Source organism: Mesocricetus auratus, unplaced genomic scaffold (assembly GCF_017639785.1).
Source record: "Mesocricetus auratus isolate SY011 unplaced genomic scaffold, BCM_Maur_2.0 Super-Scaffold_100007, whole genome shotgun sequence".
NCBI lineage: Eukaryota > Metazoa > Chordata > Mammalia > Rodentia > Cricetidae > Mesocricetus > Mesocricetus auratus.
Genome location: NW_024429191.1, coordinates 86,232,035 through 86,250,769, shown reverse-complemented (window position 1 = coordinate 86,250,769; position 18,735 = coordinate 86,232,035).

The following is an 18,735-nucleotide window of genomic DNA, read 5'->3' as shown; positions in this document are numbered from 1 at the left end:
TTAGAAACCATCTTCCTGTTTCCCAGGCTTCCAGATTGGAAAACAGACCCAACATCAGAATACACCAAAGGTAAAATATATACGGTACCATGGACTGTTGGGGAAGTCCTGTTATTTGCCTGTGCATTTGTCAATAAAGTACTGTCTGGCCAATAGAAAACCTAGATAGGAGGGACTAGGAGTCGAGGAGGATTCTGGGAAGGGGAAACACAAGAGAGTCAACATGTAACGCCATTGGGGGTAGGAAGCCGGGAACTATTCTCCGGTAAGAAACATACTTAGATTAACAATTATGGGGTAATTACTTAAAGCAGAGCTAGCCAGTAAGAGACAAACAAGGCCAACAGCTTCATAATTAATACAGCGTCTTGTGTGTTATTTGGGAACTACAATGCGGCAGAGCCCAGGCGGCTGGTGGGGGATAATCCAAAGCGGCTAGCAAGAAAAAGCTTCTCTTAACAAAATGGTGTCAGAAGTGGGATCATGAATTTCCACGCAAAATAACAAAAGCTTTAAAGGAATTTTAGAAACAGAAGAACAGAGAGAAGCACAGATTATTGGTAGCAGCATCTTTCTCAGGTGTGCTCTGTTTTGCTATCGACAAGCCGAGATTCACGTGGCTCGTTTACCGGAGTCTTCCTGACTCAGCATAAAAAGAAAAAATAAACAGCAAGGTTGTTTTAAGAGACTCTGCTAAAAATTGATAGGTGTGTACGTACAGCTGGAAGTGGCAGCTTTTGCTGGATGTCAGCATGGACTGAGGCGGTAAGCTGGAGTCACGCTTACGCCCGCCATCTTGAGAAAAAAAAAAACTGGCAGTTTAAAACAGCCGCGGTTTTACAGATAAAACACGTGGCCAGAAAAACATAAAGATTTACAGTAAAGTCAGACTTGGATGAAGAAAATCTCTAAAGGTTTACAGTGTGTTTAAAAATATACGTGAGATTGAGAGAGAAAATGAAACGACAAAGTGGTAAATAAATACAAAAGCCGGCATTGTGGTGGTGCACGCCGGTAGGATTGCTCCAGAGGCAGAGGCAGGCAGGTTTCCAAAGAGAAACCCTGTCTCAGAGAAAAATAAATAAAAGTGAAAGAAATAAAGTAATAATAGATAAACAAATAAGCCACGTAAAGATGGAAAATACACAGAGAGTCTGGATACTGTACGCTATTGTCTTTTTCAGTTTTTTGCTTGCTCAGGAAGGAACTGCTGCTAAAGTACACTTGATTATAAATGCTGCTGAATTAACCCAACTTCTATCTTTTAAAAATGCCTTGACTTCAAAATTTAAGTGTAAGGATATGTTACTTGGAAAAGGAGTTTTTATTTATGTTTCTACAGAAAATGAAAAGCTAAGGATTCCTTCCAGGCTTTTGTGGTTTGACGAACCAAGACCCCCGGAAGCAGTGGACCAGGTGTTCCAACAATCGAAACAGCGAAGATGATGCAGTCTTACAGACCCCGAAAATATGGACTTATACAGGTTTCTGAGTTTTGTCATGATCCCCATGGTGTGAACAGCGCCCCCTTCCAGCAGGAAGCAGTTTGGAATGAGCGACGTCCCAATTCCCATCTTGTTTATAAATCTTTGTTTTCATTTAAATGGGATTGTTTATAATTGGCTAGTGATCACAGCCAATCTTTTTTAATGGTAAAAAGGGGAATTATGGTATGGGTATTGTTTTTCATTTATTGAGACAAAATCAAGGTCAATTTTGTGATGCTTATATTTCTCCTCTTGATTAAGTATTGTGCTTATACTGATCTTTTACAACGTAATGCATAATTAAATACAGACTATAGATAGTTACTTATAATAGAATTTCTAGTTACATAAGTTAGGTTTCTAGATATACAGAAATATATTTGAGATGGACAGTCTTCAAACCTCTCAAAGACCTTCAGAACATGGCATTTAAAATGGTTTAGGGTTTGTCTTGACAATGAGAAATGTCTGCTCCTGGCAGCACCAATTACGTCTGAGAGGAAGATGGGCATCGAAGAAACTCGTTATAAAGTTTGCTTTCAACATGGCAAGATTAGCCATTTGGGCAAGAAACTGCTCTTGCCTAGATTGTTTGACTGTTGTTGTATCATCTGGATATGCAGGACCCACAGGAAAGTGACTACTGAACTCAGTCTTACAGGGTTCCTGCTTGATGAAGAGTCTACGAGACTTTCTGCAGGACAAAGAAAAATGACTGACAGACTGCCAACGCAGATGGACAGTTTGAAATTTCCTGCTTTGCTGAGAAGTGTTCCAGACACATTGTGGCCTATGGGCTGAAGATGGATGCCCCAACATTACAGAGGAACTTCGGGTGACTGTCCAGGCAGTAAGATGTCTCTGTCAATCCTAGTGTTTATATATTATCCTTCTGTGGTCTTTGATGGAGTTGAAGACAGATAGTTATAATTATAGTTTTCCTTAGTTATGATAAAAGATAAGCTACATATAGGACTTTGGACTCACAAGGATGGGATGGATGATATTTTCTTTAAATCTTGCTAAAATATTGTAACTATGTTCTTACTTGATAACTGTTCTGTCATATACAATTTGACTATGTTAAAATTAAGACCTTTCTTTTGTTTAAACAGAAAAGAGGAGATGTTGGGGAAGTCCTGTTATTTGCCTGTGCATTTGTCAATAAAGTACTGTCTGGCCAATAGAAAACCTAGATAGGAGGGACTAGGAGTCGAGGAGGATTCTGGGAAGGGGAAACACAAGAGAGTCAACATGTAACGCCATTGGGGGTAGGAAGCCGGGAACTATTCTCCGGTAAGAAACATACTTAGATTAACAATTATGGGGTAATTACTTAAAGCAGAGCTAGCCAGTAAGAGACAAACAAGGCCAACAGCTTCATAATTAATACAGCGTCTTGTGTGTTATTTGGGAACTACAATGCGGCAGAGCCCAGGCGGCTGGTGGGGGATAATCCAAAGCGGCTAGCAAGAAAAAGCTTCTCTTAACAATGGACCTTTCTGTAGACGCATGTCACATGACATCGCCACAGTGGTCTCGGGACACATTTCTAGAAGAACTGGCTTGGTGGACCAGTCATTCCCCATTGGTTAGGATTTGGATATCTGTGTGTCACAAGTAAACGTTATCCACAACAGATCAAGGTCAAGGTCTTATCCACTGTGCCTGTGTGATGGCCCCAGAGGGCACATTCTCAGTGCCTCTGCAGTTCCTAGTGCCAGGACAATGGAGTAACTGTTGAAGGAACCCACCCCAGGGCAGAGGAGCCCGGACACTCTGAACACCACCTCAGCTGTGGCCAGGGCTGTGACTGTTTCATAGTCACTCTCAAGGCGTGAGACAAACAGTCACCCCATGTCAGGCATCTCTTCCCTCAGGAGAGGTGTTAACAAATCTACCCCCTCTTCCTAGGGTCCCAACTCCAGTCAAGATCACTGGGAAACTAAGGGGTTTCCTGAGCTTGCTTGCAGAACATAGATGGGTCACTGATAGGAGTATATGTGACTCTGATGTGAGTCACACTAGAAAGTCTTCACCCAGCATGGATGGTGGCTTCCCCATAGCGTCATAGATGGGTCCCCGCCCCACCTCTACCCTCACCGCTATTCGCAAGCCACATATTATAGACTCTAGCTGTGGTTGTTTGGATGAGAATGGCCCCTATTGGCTCATAGAAACCAACTTGGTTGCCATTTGGTGAACTGTTTAGGAATGATTAGGAGGTATGGCCTTGCTGGAGGAGGTGTATGACTGGGGGGGGGGGGACTCTGAGGTTTCACAAGCCCATGCTAGACTTAGTTAGGGGTCCCTCTGCTGAGTGCTTGTGAATCAGCTGTACAGTCTCAGCTCCAGCACCATGCCTGCGGTCACACCTCCTGCCATGATGATCAATGAAATGCTTTATTTTATAAGTGGCCTTCGTCCGGGTGTCTCTTCACAGCAATAGAGCAGTAGCTAAGACACTAGCCCCTTCCCACGACCTCAAGACCATGTGCAGTTAGGGCAGAATCACACACAAACGGGTTGAAGGAGCGGCTAGAGCAGCAGGTGAGGGTCTGGTGAGCCTCCACACTCCCTCCTCTGAGAACGTCAACAGTCCCCCGGGAACCTGCACAACCTCTCCTCCTCCGAGGGGTGTCAACAATCCACAGGCCCCATCACGATAACTCTTACACGCGGGCACACTGACCTGATGAAATACAGAGCTATGCAACACTAAGGTTCTGGCAGCGGTCAGATCAAGACGGCTCCAGAGCTATGAGAAATTAAAGCCTAACCGGCTTCCCGGTGTTTGGTTGTAGCCACTCAGGCACACACTGAGACTGTGCGGGTTGGTTACTCTCTCCCATTGCTCTGACGATTGTCATGCCTGACAGGAAGCAACTTCATGGATGAAGGCTTTACTTGGGAAAGCATGGTCATATGGCTGTCATTGTGGGGAATGCATGCTGGCAGGGGTGTGAGGGCCATGTCATATCACGGCCACAGTCACAGAACAGAGAGTAGACAGGAAGGAGACTGAACTAGTGAAACTCAAGGCCTGCCCCCAGTGACCCATGGAGGCTTCACCTCCCCATGGTTCCATAACGTTCAAAACAGCGCCACCAACAGGACCAACTAGTCAAACACTCATGCCTATGGGGCACATCACACATTCAAAACCACAACAGGTACCAAGGAGACTGCCACTACTTAGGGATGCTGTGAGGAGGGTCCACAGTGAGGAAAGTTCATCCCTAAAGTCTCTCCAAGAAACCCCACGGCCGGTGTTCCAAATATTTGACAACCATCAGGACATAGTTAGGGCTTCACAGAGGTCCGAGTGAGACCTCCAAAAAGACATGTCCAGGGGCTGGAGAGATGGCTCAGCAGTTAAGAGCACTGGCTGCTCTTCCAGGGGTCCTGCGTTTGATTCCCAGCACCCACATGATGGTTCACAACCATCTGTAGTGAGATCTGGTGCCCTCTTCTGGCCTGCAGGTGTATATGCAGGCAGAACATTGTCTACATAATAAATACATCTAAAAAGCAAAACCTGCCCAGGAGCCTGGAGAGATGGCTGGGCTGGCAAGGTGCTGACTGTACAGGTGGGGACAAGAGGACCCTCGGGGCTTGCTGGGCAGTCAGCCTGGCTGAATTGATAGCTCCAGGTTCTGTGAGGGACCCTGTCTTAGAAAATACGGTGGTGACTGGGAGATGGCTCAGGGGTTAAGAGCGCTTCTTGCTCTTCCAGGGGGCTTGAATTTAGTTCTCAGGGCCAGGTATCTCACACTGCCTTTAAGTCCAGCTCCAAGTAATCCAGTGCCCTCTTCTGGCTTTCTTAGGCATCTGCACACAGGTGGTGTGTGCTCACACACACACACACACACACACACACACACAGAGGGTGAGGGGGGAGAGATTCTGTAACAGAAGCAAATCTGTTTTTTTATTTAATTTTGTGTGTATGTGCATGTGTGTGTGTGTATGCACGTGCACTCACACATATTTAGTATGTGTGGGTATTCATGGTGTACAGGTAAAGGTCAGAGAATAACACTGTGGAGTTGGTTCTTTCCCATTTTTACATGGGTTCTGGGGATCAACCCCATCCCTCTCCAGAACCTATGCTGAAATGTGCTCCTCAACACAAGAGTACTGGGAGGTAGATCCTGGTGGGAGCACTCTGGGCTTTGGATTCTTGAACTAAGGACACTCAACCTGTGGCAGAAGGTAAGTAAGTGTGTGGTGCTCTTATTTCCCCGTGAACACTCACCCATATCTTCCAGGCTCTCCTCCTGCAGTAACATCAATGAATAGTGTAACCACACCTCCACAGTCACTCACGATAAAAGCAACAAATCAGTCTTCCCTTCTCCGCATACGTCACACCCTCACCTCCCGGTTCATCCTCATGTCTCTGCCCACTCTCCTTTCTGTCCCATCATCATTCTCAGGCTACCATGAAGATTTTCCATCCTATCAGTGGGCTGAAATTATCCAGAATGCATGACCATCCCAGGACCCTCCCCAGCCACCACAAGAGATCACTTGAAAACAGGGACCCTCAGCTTCAGAAAAGCACACATAGGTGACAATCACAAGACTCCATGTGAAATTCCAAGAGTCATAATTTGCCACAACCCAGCCTATCCATGGTGGCACACACCTTTAATCCCAGTATTCAGGAGGCAGAGGCAGGCAGACCTCTGAATTCGAGGCCAGCCTGATCTACAGAGCAAGTTCCAGGACCACCAGGGCTACCCAGAGAGAATCCTGTCTTGAAAAAATAAAAATAAAAATAAAATGCCACAATTCCCTACACAGACTCCTCAGACCTCCAGTCCCTCCAGGAATCTTAAGTGTTTCAGAGGGGTTCACACTGGCCTCGGACTCTGCACATCACACAGCTAAGGTGAGGTAGATGCTGTCTGCCTGTTAGGTCACACTTGGAATAGCAGAGAATATGGGCAATCATAACTCCTTCTAGCAAGCAGCAGATGAGGTTGACATTATCAGTTCCATTTTGTAAGTAACAAGCCTAAAGTTGAGCTAAGGTAATTAATTAACCTGTCATGTGGTAAGGAGGTGATGAGCCAAGAGTTGAAGCCATATCTGCCACTTGCCACTTTTAAGTAGGATCGAAGGGAAGGTAGCCCGGGCTAGCCTTGAACTCACTCTGTAGCTCAGGGTGATCTTGAACTTCTGACCCTCCATCTCCTGAGTGTCAGGACCACAGATCTGTACCGCTACGCTTGCTTTACACAGGGCTGGAGATCCAGCCCAGCTGGTCGGAGGCTAAGCAAGCACTCTACTCGCTGAGCATACCCCCCTAGCCCTGCTTTGTGGAATGTTATTACTTTTACTATGGAAATATGTGTCGCATTTGTTTACGTTGCAGAATTTCACTTCAACTATGTAAAGGTGTGTTGCCTTTGTTCATGTTGTGGAGTATTACTTTAACTACGTATAGGTGTGTTGCGGTTTTTTTTGTTTTGTTTTGTTTTTTGTTTTTTTTTTTTTTTACCTTGCCTGCCTAAGGCACCTGAATGGTCTAACAAAGACCCCAACAGCCAATAGCTAGATAGTAGAAGATGAGGCAGGCGGGGCTGGCAGGCAGAGAGAATAGGTAGGAGGAGGAGTCTAGACTCAGAGGGAGGGAATGAGGGGAAAAGGGAGGGAGATGCCCAGGACCAGACAGACAGACAGACAGACAGACAGACAGACATGAAGTTGGACATACAGAATGAAAGGAAGGTGGTGAAAAAAGGCCTGAGTCAAAATGTAGATAAAGAGAGACAGGTTAGTTTAAGTTGTCTGAGCTAGTAGGACAGGCATTCATAACTAATAATAAGTCTCTGTGTCATGATCTGGGGGCTGGTGGTCCAAGAAAGCCTGATACGGTCCTATCCCTGACGTTCTTGCTCTTTGCAGGAAAATATCCCACAAACCCCTCCCTTCCTGTCACTCCTTATGCTGTCTCCTTCTTGGCTGCCCACACCAATAATGTCTCTAAAAGCACCTGGCCAGTTCAGTCATTGTTTCTTTATGTTTTCATCTCTTGAGCCCCAGCTCTCAGGCCCATGCCTGGAGCACAGTGGATTTCTCAACAAGTGCTGGAATGACTTAATTTCACTCTGCCCCACGGAGCTGGGCCACCTCTCTGGCCAGTCTGAAATTGAGTTTTCCTTCCTTTCCTTCATGTTTTTATTGTTTCCTTTCCAGCAGGATGGTCCATGAAAGGTTTATTAAAGATGTATGGGAAAGTCCAACTGGGTCCATTCATAAAGTAACAACCCACTGCACTGGCGCCAAGACATTTCTATGGGGAGGGTGGTTACCAAGTCTTGTCGTCCTGGCAACAAGGATCATAGCGGTGGGGACTCCCACAGATGATGTAAGCTATACTGGAGTATAAGGATGTCTCTTGGTCATTTCTGCAGCCTTAGTGTGAGCAGACTGGCACCATGATGGTCTTGAGGACATCCGCTGAGTGACTCATGGGAGAGAAGGTACGGACATGTTATTTTTAATTAACCCATAATCATACAGTGCAACCCTTTGATAGATGTGCAGCATACAATGGTTGCATCTGAATAATCACTATGTCACCTCTGACATTTACAATTCTTCACAAAGAAAACATCCCGTGTCCTCTCTGCTAGCTATTTTGAAGGATAGGATACATTGTAGTTTATTTTTAAGTCAGCGGGAGAACCCTCCAGAAAAGCTGCACAAGCCAGGAGCGGAAGCTCTTAACCAGAGCGGGAGGCACTCTGGCCGAGCAGGCGGCCCTAAGCCTGATGTCCCCAGGCGGGGCCCAAGCTCTAGGAGAGGTGGGTGGGAGGCCATCTAGCCGCAGCCCCGCCTGAGTGCCAGGCGTATTTGTGTCTCCAAGCCGAGAACGGGGCCCCAGCTTCTTGCCAACCATTCACAGGGAAGGGATGATTAAAAAGCCAGAGAGACTGACTCATGAGGAAATATGAAAAAAAAAAGAGGCATAGCAGTCCCCAAGTGTGTTTAGCTTGGCACCGACATGAAAGGGGGATATGATAAGGACTCCAAGACGGAGGATGGCCACATGTGGCGCGTGGGCTGCCTGGGGATGCAGGGAAAGACACAGATGGGACACAGGAGGGGTGAGATGTGGGATCGGAGATGCAGAAAAAAAAATAGTGCCTGCGTCCAGGACCTATTTCCCATGGGAGTCAGGGTTAGAAACCACTTCCAGCAACACAGGCCTCCACACTGGCTACTCTGGACTTCAGCACCAGGAGATTAAAGGGGCCTTTCTACAACAAACACTTAAGTGCCCTCCCCCACCCCTATGCCAAGCATGACACCAGGCTTGGGGGAAAAACAAATTCCCCACTTTCAGGTAACCTGCAATCTGTTTGCAAGAAGCCCCTGGGGCCTTCACCTCGGCTGTTCCATCTACCCAGAATGTCCTTCCGCCAGACATCCGTCTGACCACCACCTCCCTCATCTCGTTCAAGTTTATTTATGCATTTATTTATTTATTTTATATTCATATTCATTATGGGGAGGCACATGTGCACGTGTGTGTTCTCGCCTCATTTTTTGAGACAGGGTCTCTCCCTGAACCTAGACTGGCTAGCCATCAGATATCAGGAAATCCATCTATCTCTGCATCTCCAGTGCTGGGAAGAGAGGCACACAGAGACACGCCGCTCTACCTGGCTTTTTCTGTGGGTGCCAGGGATTCAACGTCAGTTCTTCATTCTTGCAAGTACCTCAGCCACTGAGCCATCTTCCCCCACCCCTCAAGCTGTAGCCAGGAGACATCTACACTTACCTTCTTTGTTCTGACTACTAGAATTAAGCTGGGTGACCTATAAACAAGAACCCCTCAGCTATAGTTCTAGGGGCCAGAGATTCCGAGATCCAGCTGCCAGCACGTTCAGAAGAAATGAACAATGAAAGCTTGTTGTCTTTCCAAATTGGCTACCTGTCACTTTATGGTCTCATGGAAGAAGTGACTAGATCTCCATCAAGTCTCTGCTACAAAGGTAACTGTACTGGTCAGGGTTCTCTAGAGGAATGGAACTTATGAATGAACGTGTGCGTGCGTGCGTGCGTGCGTGCGTGCGTGCGTGTGTGTGTTTTATTAGAGCGGCTTATAGGCTGTGGGTCCAGTTAGTCCAACAATGGCTGTCTACCAATGGAAAAACCCAAGAATATGGAAAACCCAAGAATCCAGGAGCTGTTTGGTCCACAAGGCTGGATGTCTCAGCTGGCCTCTAGAATATGCTGGAATCTCAAAGTAGGCAGCTTTAATGCCAGTGAAGGAAAGGACCTGACAGGAGAGTGAGCGTAAGCAGGCCAAGAGCAAAAGCTTCCTTCTTCCAAGTCCTTTATACAGGACTTCCAGCAGAAAGTGTGTCCCAGATCAAGACTCTTCCCACCTCAAAAGACCTCAAAAGAATTAAAAGTGGGTCTTCCTACAACAAATGATTTAATCAAGAAAAAAAAAGTCTCACGCATGTACCCGGCACTTGGGTTTTAGTTCATTCCAGATGCAGTCAAAGCGATAACCAAGAGCAGCCATCACAGTCGCCATGAGCACAGCCATACCCCCAAAGGCCCTATCTCTTAATGCGTCCCATCACAGGGAGTGTATCAGTCAGGGGTCGTGGCTGGATTCCCAGGACCCACGTGGTGACCCATCCAGAACTCCAGTTCCACAGACTGTGATGCCTTCTTCTGACCTCCATGGGTACTGTGAACTTGGTGCACATGCGGACAAAACATTCCTACACATAAATACATCTAAAAAATAAGATGACTGGAGAGATGGCTCAGCACTTAAGAGCACTGGTTGCTCTTCCAGAGGTCCCAGGTTCAATTCCCAGCACCCACATGGCATTTCACAACTGTTTGTAACTCCAGTGCCAGGTGATCCAATGACCTCACACAGACATACCAGTAGGCAAAACACCTATGTACATAAAGTAAAAAATAGATAAATTATAATAAAAAATGAACCATCCACCACAGTGGTAGTTGTCCTTTGGCCTACACACACACACACACACACACACACACACACACACCGTACATGTATATTTATACATAAATGAACCTCACAGCTTCCATCCACATAACTCACTAAATGTGGAGTCACTTTGGGAGCAGATGGAAACAGGAGTAACATTTACTGAGTGTATTCTACATACAAGCTGACCTCCATCCTTTCCCACATCCCAAAGCTCTTAGCTCAGAAACGTGTAGGAATTTGTCCAAGCAAACACAGCCAATCAGAGGCTGCGCTGAGGCTGTAACTCAAGTCTTCCTAACTGTAATGTGATGGGCTTTGCATAGCCACCCCCACAACCCGCTCTCCAGACAGGTGCAAGCCTACATCTTGACCCTTGTTCCTATCCCCCTTCCCATTCGCAGGTCTCCCATCACTCCGTTATGGTTTGGATGCACAACGTCCCATGTGGGCTCATGTACCCAAATGCTTGGTCCTCAGCTAGATGACACTGTTTGAGAACGTTCTGGAGCTTCAGGAGGTGGAGCCTTACTGGAGGAAGAAGCCACTGGGGATGGATCTTGTGGTTTCATGACCCAACCTCACTTCCTGTTCACTTTCTGCTTCCTGACGCTATGTGCCCTGCTAGCTTCCTGTTCCTGACACCATTTCTTCCCCTCACCCTTGCACCATGATCCCCTCAAAACTATTGTTTTCTTATTGGTTTCGTCAATGAAAGAAATCACTAAAATACCCCTCATATGCCCGAGCTGGCAGGAACCGAGCCTTCTTCATCTTCCCTGAATGATTAACCACCTAATCTCGGAGGGGGCCACCAGCTTAAATGGACCATCACTCCCAATGGACCTGTAGACCCTCCCGACAGACCTAGCTACTGCCAGCTGCCAATCAGAAACAAGGGGATGCTTTCTCATGACCTTTGCCCCACGCTGCTCCTTTAGTCCTGCCTGCAGCACTTGTCAGCTGTGTGAACCTAAGGTGACTGACTTCCCATTTCTGAGCCTCGGAGACCCTTGCGGAAGATGGGACCTGACATTGTGAGAAGGAATACACTTGTTCATAGTTCCCCCAAACAATGTGTCTGTACCTAAGGGATTCTCAGTGAGCAGCAGGCTTTGGCCACTGGAAGACTCTGGGAAACCAAGCTTGCCTTGTAGACAATTGCAGGTCTCCATGAAAACCAGTCTTGAAGTCCTGAGCATAGACAAGCCCGGAACACTCGGGTCAGCTCTGCATTGGGGTTGTTCTTCCTAGGGCTCACAACTCACGTGGCCATGGTGGAATGGCCCCAGAGAAAGGAACTCACAGGGTCTATGATAAAGTGAGTCCTGGTCACACCGAGGGCAGCAATTACAGAGGAGCTAACCAGTGTCTCCCTGGATTATATATGTCTGGTTGCCATGACAAAATACTTGACAGAACAACTAGAGAGTACTTCCTGGTGATGGACAAGAAACATATGGGATGGGGGGAGTGGGGGGGACAGAGTAAGATATAGTTCCAAGGACACTGCACCACTGACCCACTTTCTCTAATTGGGCCCCACCTCCTAAAGTTATCAGGACCTTCCAAAATAGGGCCAACATCTCAGGACCAAGTAGATCAGCATGGCAGCCTGAGTTAGACATTCCCTAGTCACACTGCTTAGAGGGGAGTGATGGATAAGTTTCTCCCAACGCCCTGCCTCACTGACAGGAGTGTGGCCAATTGTCGGGTGAGTTTGCTGGCCCAGATTGGTGTCCCACAGGGAAATCTCCTTTGGGTGGCTCAAGTTGAGGTTTAGAAGCGCTTCATCAACAAAACTTGCTTTTTGTTGGATGCCACCAGTCAGCAGCTCCCTGGCTTGCTGCCCCTACTGTTACTAAAGTGTTTTGCATATGACTGCTGCTTTCCCACCAACGGTAGCTATGTCCCTGGTTTAGCTGATAGCTTCCCGTCCCCGTTTAACAGTAGAAGATGCCGGCCATGTCAGCAGGCACCATTGCCAGGTGCGGAAGTGGAACCCACCTCATTTGTTAGTTCCACAGACTCGCAGTATGATGCACTCAATACTCGGCACCTCAGTTTCCCTTCCTGGAAAATAGGAATGAAACTGAGGAAGGCTGTCCTGCTGTCACTAGAGTAAAGCTGGAGGGGTAAACATGGAAGTACTTGAGAAAGAGCTCTGCTCTGCCCTAAGCCCTCATCCGTAGGGCAGCCGATTGCACACAGCTTACTGTGAACACACTCCATGTTCTATGGGCTGAAGGGCAGGGAAGAACCCACCCTTCCGCTATCCTGAAACCTCCTTCCTGGAGCTCAGCTATGAATCCAGCCAGGCAGCTCAGCTCAGGTAAAGCATTGGTCTATTTGTCCTGTGATGTAAGCGAATCACTCTGTTTCCCCATATATTAAGTCACCGCATGACTTTGACTTTCCGTGACTGTATTATATTTGAGAGATTTAACCAAGTCTTGAAACACAGATAGTCTATCTGGTCAGCCAAATTGCCCTCGCTAGAGAGCCCAGCCCTTCGTGGGAGTCCTCTCCTGCTTCCCCTTGACCTCTTGTTTTATAGGTGAGGTCCAAGGTTCCTGGGAACTCATTCACAAGCCACTGCCAATAAAGAACCGTGCCAGGTTGGACCTTGGTACTTTGGTCCCAACACCTATGTGTCTTTCATTTTAACCAAGAAACATGGAGATTTTTCTGGACTGGCAATGACAGCCTGCCATGTCATTCTATAAGCATTCTAGTTATGGTTTGAAAAACCCTTGTAGGAGTCAAGATCAAGGTCATTGAAGTGAATGACCGGATGATCTTCACCTTCCAACGAATAGCACTCTGTGTGTAAACTGACCGAGTCCAGCCCTGTCGAGATAGAGGAGGAGGGACCTCAGGGGGCAGAACGCCCAGCAGCACCTTCCAGGGCTGTGCAAGACGGAAAGGGCTGAAGAAGAAAGAGCAGGAAAAAGCTTTCTTCCCCCCGTCAAGTTAGAAGCAGGCAGAGAGAGCAGGAGCCGAGATCAAAAAACCACTAAAGGTCCCTCAAGTCAACCTCTCCCTGTTTTAATTAAGCAGAGAGTCCGCACCCCCACCCCCACCCCCTCAAACACTTTGCAACTCAGCAAGAGCTACCTCAGCAGGTCATAGTTAAGCCTTCAAAGGACAGGCAGCCTCTGGGAAATGCCAGCAGCCCACAGGTGCAAGCCCCAGCCCCTCCCACTCTGAACCCAGGCAGACCATCATGAGATGCCCAGGGAGGGTCCCCAGAGCGTGCCCTGGACCTCCTCCATGCAGGGACCCTTGGCCTAGCACTGAAGATATCAGTCCCAGAGAATGACAATCAAATCTCACAAAACCATCTTTCACCGTCACATACAATGGGTTCGAGTTCACTGTGTATGTGTGCCGGTGGTGTACACATGTACACACACACACACACACACACACACACACACACACACACACACACGCATGTGAAAGGTAGGGGGCAATCTCCAATTGTTGTTGGTGGCATCCACCTAGTGTTTTTTTTTTTTTTTATTTGTTTGTTTTTGTTTTTGTTTCTCGAGACAGGGTTTCTCTGTGGCTTTGGAGGCTGTCCTAGAACTAGCTCTTGCAGATCAGGCTGGTCTCGAACTCACAGAGGTCCGCCTGCCTCTGCCTCCCGAGTGCTGGGATTAAAGGCGTGCACCACCGCCCGGCCATGGCATTCACCTTTTAAAGACAGGGCGTCTCACTGGCCTGGAGCTCTCAACTGTCTTCACCTCCCCAGTGCTGCCACTGAGTCCTGCCTCTCTTTATGTCTATTCTGGGGATTGAACTCGGGTCCTTGCATGCAAACACATTTCCCACTGAGCCATCTTCCCCGCCCTTTTTCTACTCTTCTTTAAATCCAGGTCACAGGTTTGGATCTCGTTTCAAGACTCACTACGGAGGATCCAGCTCTATTTTGGAACCCCAGACCATGAGATGGAGGCACCAAGTCCCCGAGCCATGTGAGATCCTAACCCAGACTCTGTCACCCCATCAGCTCTGTCCCCTGCTCAGGTTCCCCACTCCAGCAAACATCCCGAGCTTTTGGACATCTTGGTTCCTCCCCCAGCCTTCACCAAATCCCTCCCAAAGCCTGGACGCCCCTTCCTCTGCTCCCAAAGTCTTCCTGAATGCCTGGTCTAATAACTACCACCATTGGCAAACACCTGTATTCACTAACCAGCCCGGCTGTGGCCAACCGAGAGGATTAGTTTGTGAGCCTTTCTAGATGGCCAGTGTCCCCAAAGCCAAGGTTTCCCACCCTCATTTCTAACTGCACTCCAGCTTGGGGCATGCTTCGTGTCCCATGAATTGCTGAGAAACACACCTAGAGATGCCAGTGGACCTCGTGGACGAAGAAAACAAGGCCTGTGGGACTTTATCCAGGAGGGCATGAATGAGAGGGAAGATGGCCTTGATGGCTGTAGGCAGGAGCCCCAGAAGACCTAACCCATTGAGGGGAACTATTACATAAGGAGTGGTGTCTGACCTTGAATTTACAGTCCCGTCCCCATCCCCCCCACACCTATCTGTCACCCTCGTAAGCAGTGCTGTTTGGGGAATAAAAGGAAGAGTGTGGAGGCTGGGGTCAAAGAACAGAGTGGGGAGCTCACAGTAATGATGTCAGCAACTGGAGAGAGGGAGGAAACACTCCTGCAGGTATGAGGCTGGGCTCCATGCAGTCCATCCAGCAGACAGAGAACATCAGGGCAGGTGCTGAGTCTCCCAGCCAGGCTCAATTCCAGTATCCTGGGCCGTGTCCATGTCGTACCCCTCATCCCCGCACCCGTTCCTCTGTGTTCTTACTCCCTGGCTGGCATGGGGTGGGGGCTGCACTAGTCCCTGTCTCCTAGGGACTGTTAGGACCCAGTGGCTTAATTCAGATAAAGTCCTTCGACAGCAGCTCCAAACAGAAGATCTCTTCAGAAAGAATACTTGTTATGGAATAATCCTTTTGTACATTGTGAATATGTGTTGCTCTCTCATTGGTTTAATAAAGGGCTAAATAGCCAAGAGCCAGGCAGAACAAGGTTAGGTGGGACTTGCAGACAGGAAGAGAGCCAGGGAGATGAAGAATGGCGGAGTTTCCAGGAGGAGGCCCGGAGAAGCCAGCCAGAGTCAGACATGCAAAATGGGACAGAGGTGATGAAGTCACGAGGCAGAAAGTAAATTAATAGAAATGGGTTAGTTTACGCTGTAAGAGTCGGTTAGAAACAAGCCTAAGCTATCAGCCAAGCATTTATAATTAATAATAAGACTCTGTGTGGGTATTTGGGAGCTGGCTAGCAGGACAAAAATGTCCACCTACAAATATCAACCCTGAGTTCCAAACGAGGATAAATAGGGGTTCAGAGGCAGCTCCAGCAACAGTGGGGCCTCACACTAAGATTCTTGTTGAGTTCCCCTGCCAGGGAGGAGAGGGTTCCACTCCCTGCCACTGGGAGAAAATGTCACCATGTAAAGAACAGGCATATAAGCCTCAAACATGATGACACATTAGAACCCCTTGGAGCCCCGTCAGCCTCTGTGGAGCCTGCCCAGGTATCACGGAGTTCAAGGCTCCCCTGGGCTACTGTGCTGGCTAACATAAAAGCAGGCTTGTCTGGCTTCTGCACTTCCAAGAACAACAGAGGCAGCAGAATGGAAGTGGCCAGAGCCTCTCCCCAGTGGAGGGACAGAGCACAGAAAGGCACTGACTTCTCTTTGCGGTCTCCATCTCAACCTCATTGTCTCTCGCTGAGGGAATCTCCCAGCAACCTCCAAGCAACAAGCCAAAGGTTGGGTCCTCAGCTGTGGAACAAAGACCCCTTTGAGGTTTCACAAGAGGCTGCAAGTCTCTCTCACCTGGACTGCTAAGATCTCCAGGGAAGGCCTGGACACCCCACCCAGCACAAAGGGAGTCTTGGGGTGGGCTGGGCTGCAGCTCATACAGTCAGATAGCAACAGGGAACCAAAGCCAGAGGCTCGACCAGGTGGCCCAGCACTGTGCTGAGGCTCCAGGTAGTGGTCTGTGGCCCCTTCTGCTGGAGGGGAGCCAGCTTGAGTTTGATGGGTGAGTGGGACCCCCACAGGTACCCCAGGTCTCCTGCTTCCTAATCTGGTTGCTTGGGGAGTACTCCTCCAGGAGACAGACGCTCAGTGTGCATGAAGCACTCTCAGCCTTCACAAACAGTGAAGGTGGAAGAGAGACTGCGCTGTCCTGCCTCACAGGTAGGTGATGGGATGGCAGTCAAGAAAACATTGCCAAGCCTGCCTGTACGGCCTGTAATTCTGTTACTAGGGAGGCTGAGACTGGAGAATTGTAAGTTCAGAGCTAGCCGGGGTTACAGAGTGTGTTAAGTCTCAACCTAGGTAACTTAGGTGGAATCTAGTCTCAAAAGTAGAAAACACTGTTTTACAGGTTCAAAAGAGGTGGGACGTGGTGGGGCACGCCTTTATCCTAATACTTAGGAGGCAGAGGCAAGTGGAGCTCTGTGAGTTCGAAACCAGTCTGGTCTACAGAGGGAATCCCAGGACAACCAGAGCTACACTGAGAAACCCTGTCTCAAACCAATCAACCAAACAAATAAAAACTAAAAACAAAATAAAAGGTTTGAAAGGGAGCAGGGCTGGAGATAAAGCTTAGTGGCTGCACTTGGCTCACTCTCCAGGGGAGGGGAGGGGAGGGGAGGGAGGGGAGGGGAGGGAGGGGAGGGGAGGCTTTATCAGTGGCTAGGTTCTTGAGGGAGGGAGCGAAGGATCTGGTTTGGAGTCTGGCAGAGGTGGCCTTCTCTGAGATTCTTAAACTGCCCTCCTTGAGGATTTCCGTTTCTTAGGTGGGGAGAGATGGTGAGGCTTTCTCCTTATCTAGCTTTCCATGAGAAAATGACCAGGAGTGGGGATGTGTGGCTCCCAAGGCAGAAGTAACCTGTAATACTGTTCCCCCCCCGTGCTAATGAGCAGAAAACCCTTCCTTATCCTTTTAAAGGTTTTGGTTTAGTTTGCAAAGAAGCTTATACCCAACTGTTACTTCAAGACTGTTTTTTTGAGACAGAGTTTTTTCTGTGTGTAACAGTCCTGTCTTTCTTGAAACTTGCTTTGTAGACCAGGCTGGCCTTGAACTCACAGAGATCCTCTTGCATCTGCCCACCCCCACTCCCCACAACAAGTACTTGGATTAAAGGTATGTGCCACTACCGCCCAGCTAAGACTTTATCATTTTTTTAACGTGTATGTGTGTGTGTGTGCCTAGGAGAGGATATCAGATTCCTCAGAGCTAGAGTTGCAGGCAGTTGTGAGCCCCATCATGGGTGCTTGGATTTGAACTCCCGTCTTTCACAGGCACAACAAGCTCTCTTAATCACTGAACCATCTCTCCAGATCCCAACTATTATCTAAGTTTTGAGAACATACATACTGTCTTACAGGCAGATAGCCACCAATATAAATGCATATTTATAAAGAAGACAGCAATGGCTAAGTTCATAGTTTTAATTATGAAAAACAAGAAAAAACATTGAAGAGTCATAAGCTCCTAGTAGGATGGATTTCTAAGCACACACAATAAACATACCATAAGTAATTTAAATAAACGTTTTTAAAGTACAATGTCTCTGTGTTAAGAAACACTGAGGGGCTGGAGAGATGGCTCAGTGGTTAAGAACACTTGTTCTTGCAGAGACATAGGTTCCGTTTCCAGCACCAACATGGTAGCTCTCAACCATCTGTAACTCCAGTTCCAGGGGACCTTACACCCTCTTCTGGCCTCCTCGGGCACTAGGCTACCTGTGGTGCGCAGATATACAGGCAAAACATTCGTATACATAAAAGAAAGAAATCCAAAAAAGAAAAATAAAAATATTGATAGGTAAAAAAGGAAAATGTCCATAATTATATAGGTTCAACACTAAAATATTTTAAATATATGACAAAAATGAATATCTTTTCTGCATAAAGAGCTATTATAAATCAATTAGAAAATGATTGAAAATTCCAATTTTGAGAAACAATAACTACAAATATGTAATTTATGGATGAGACATGTAAATGTATGCATTTTAATATTTCTTGAGCAGTAAATTCAAACTGAAGTAACAGTAAAATTCTTTTTTAAAAATTTCAGCTTATTGTCAACTATTAGAAAGAAATACTAGAGCCAGTGAGATGGTTCTGTGGGTAACAGTGTTTGTGGTTCAAGTCTGACAACATAAGATCCACCCCAGAACACACATTAATAATTATCTGTAACTCCAG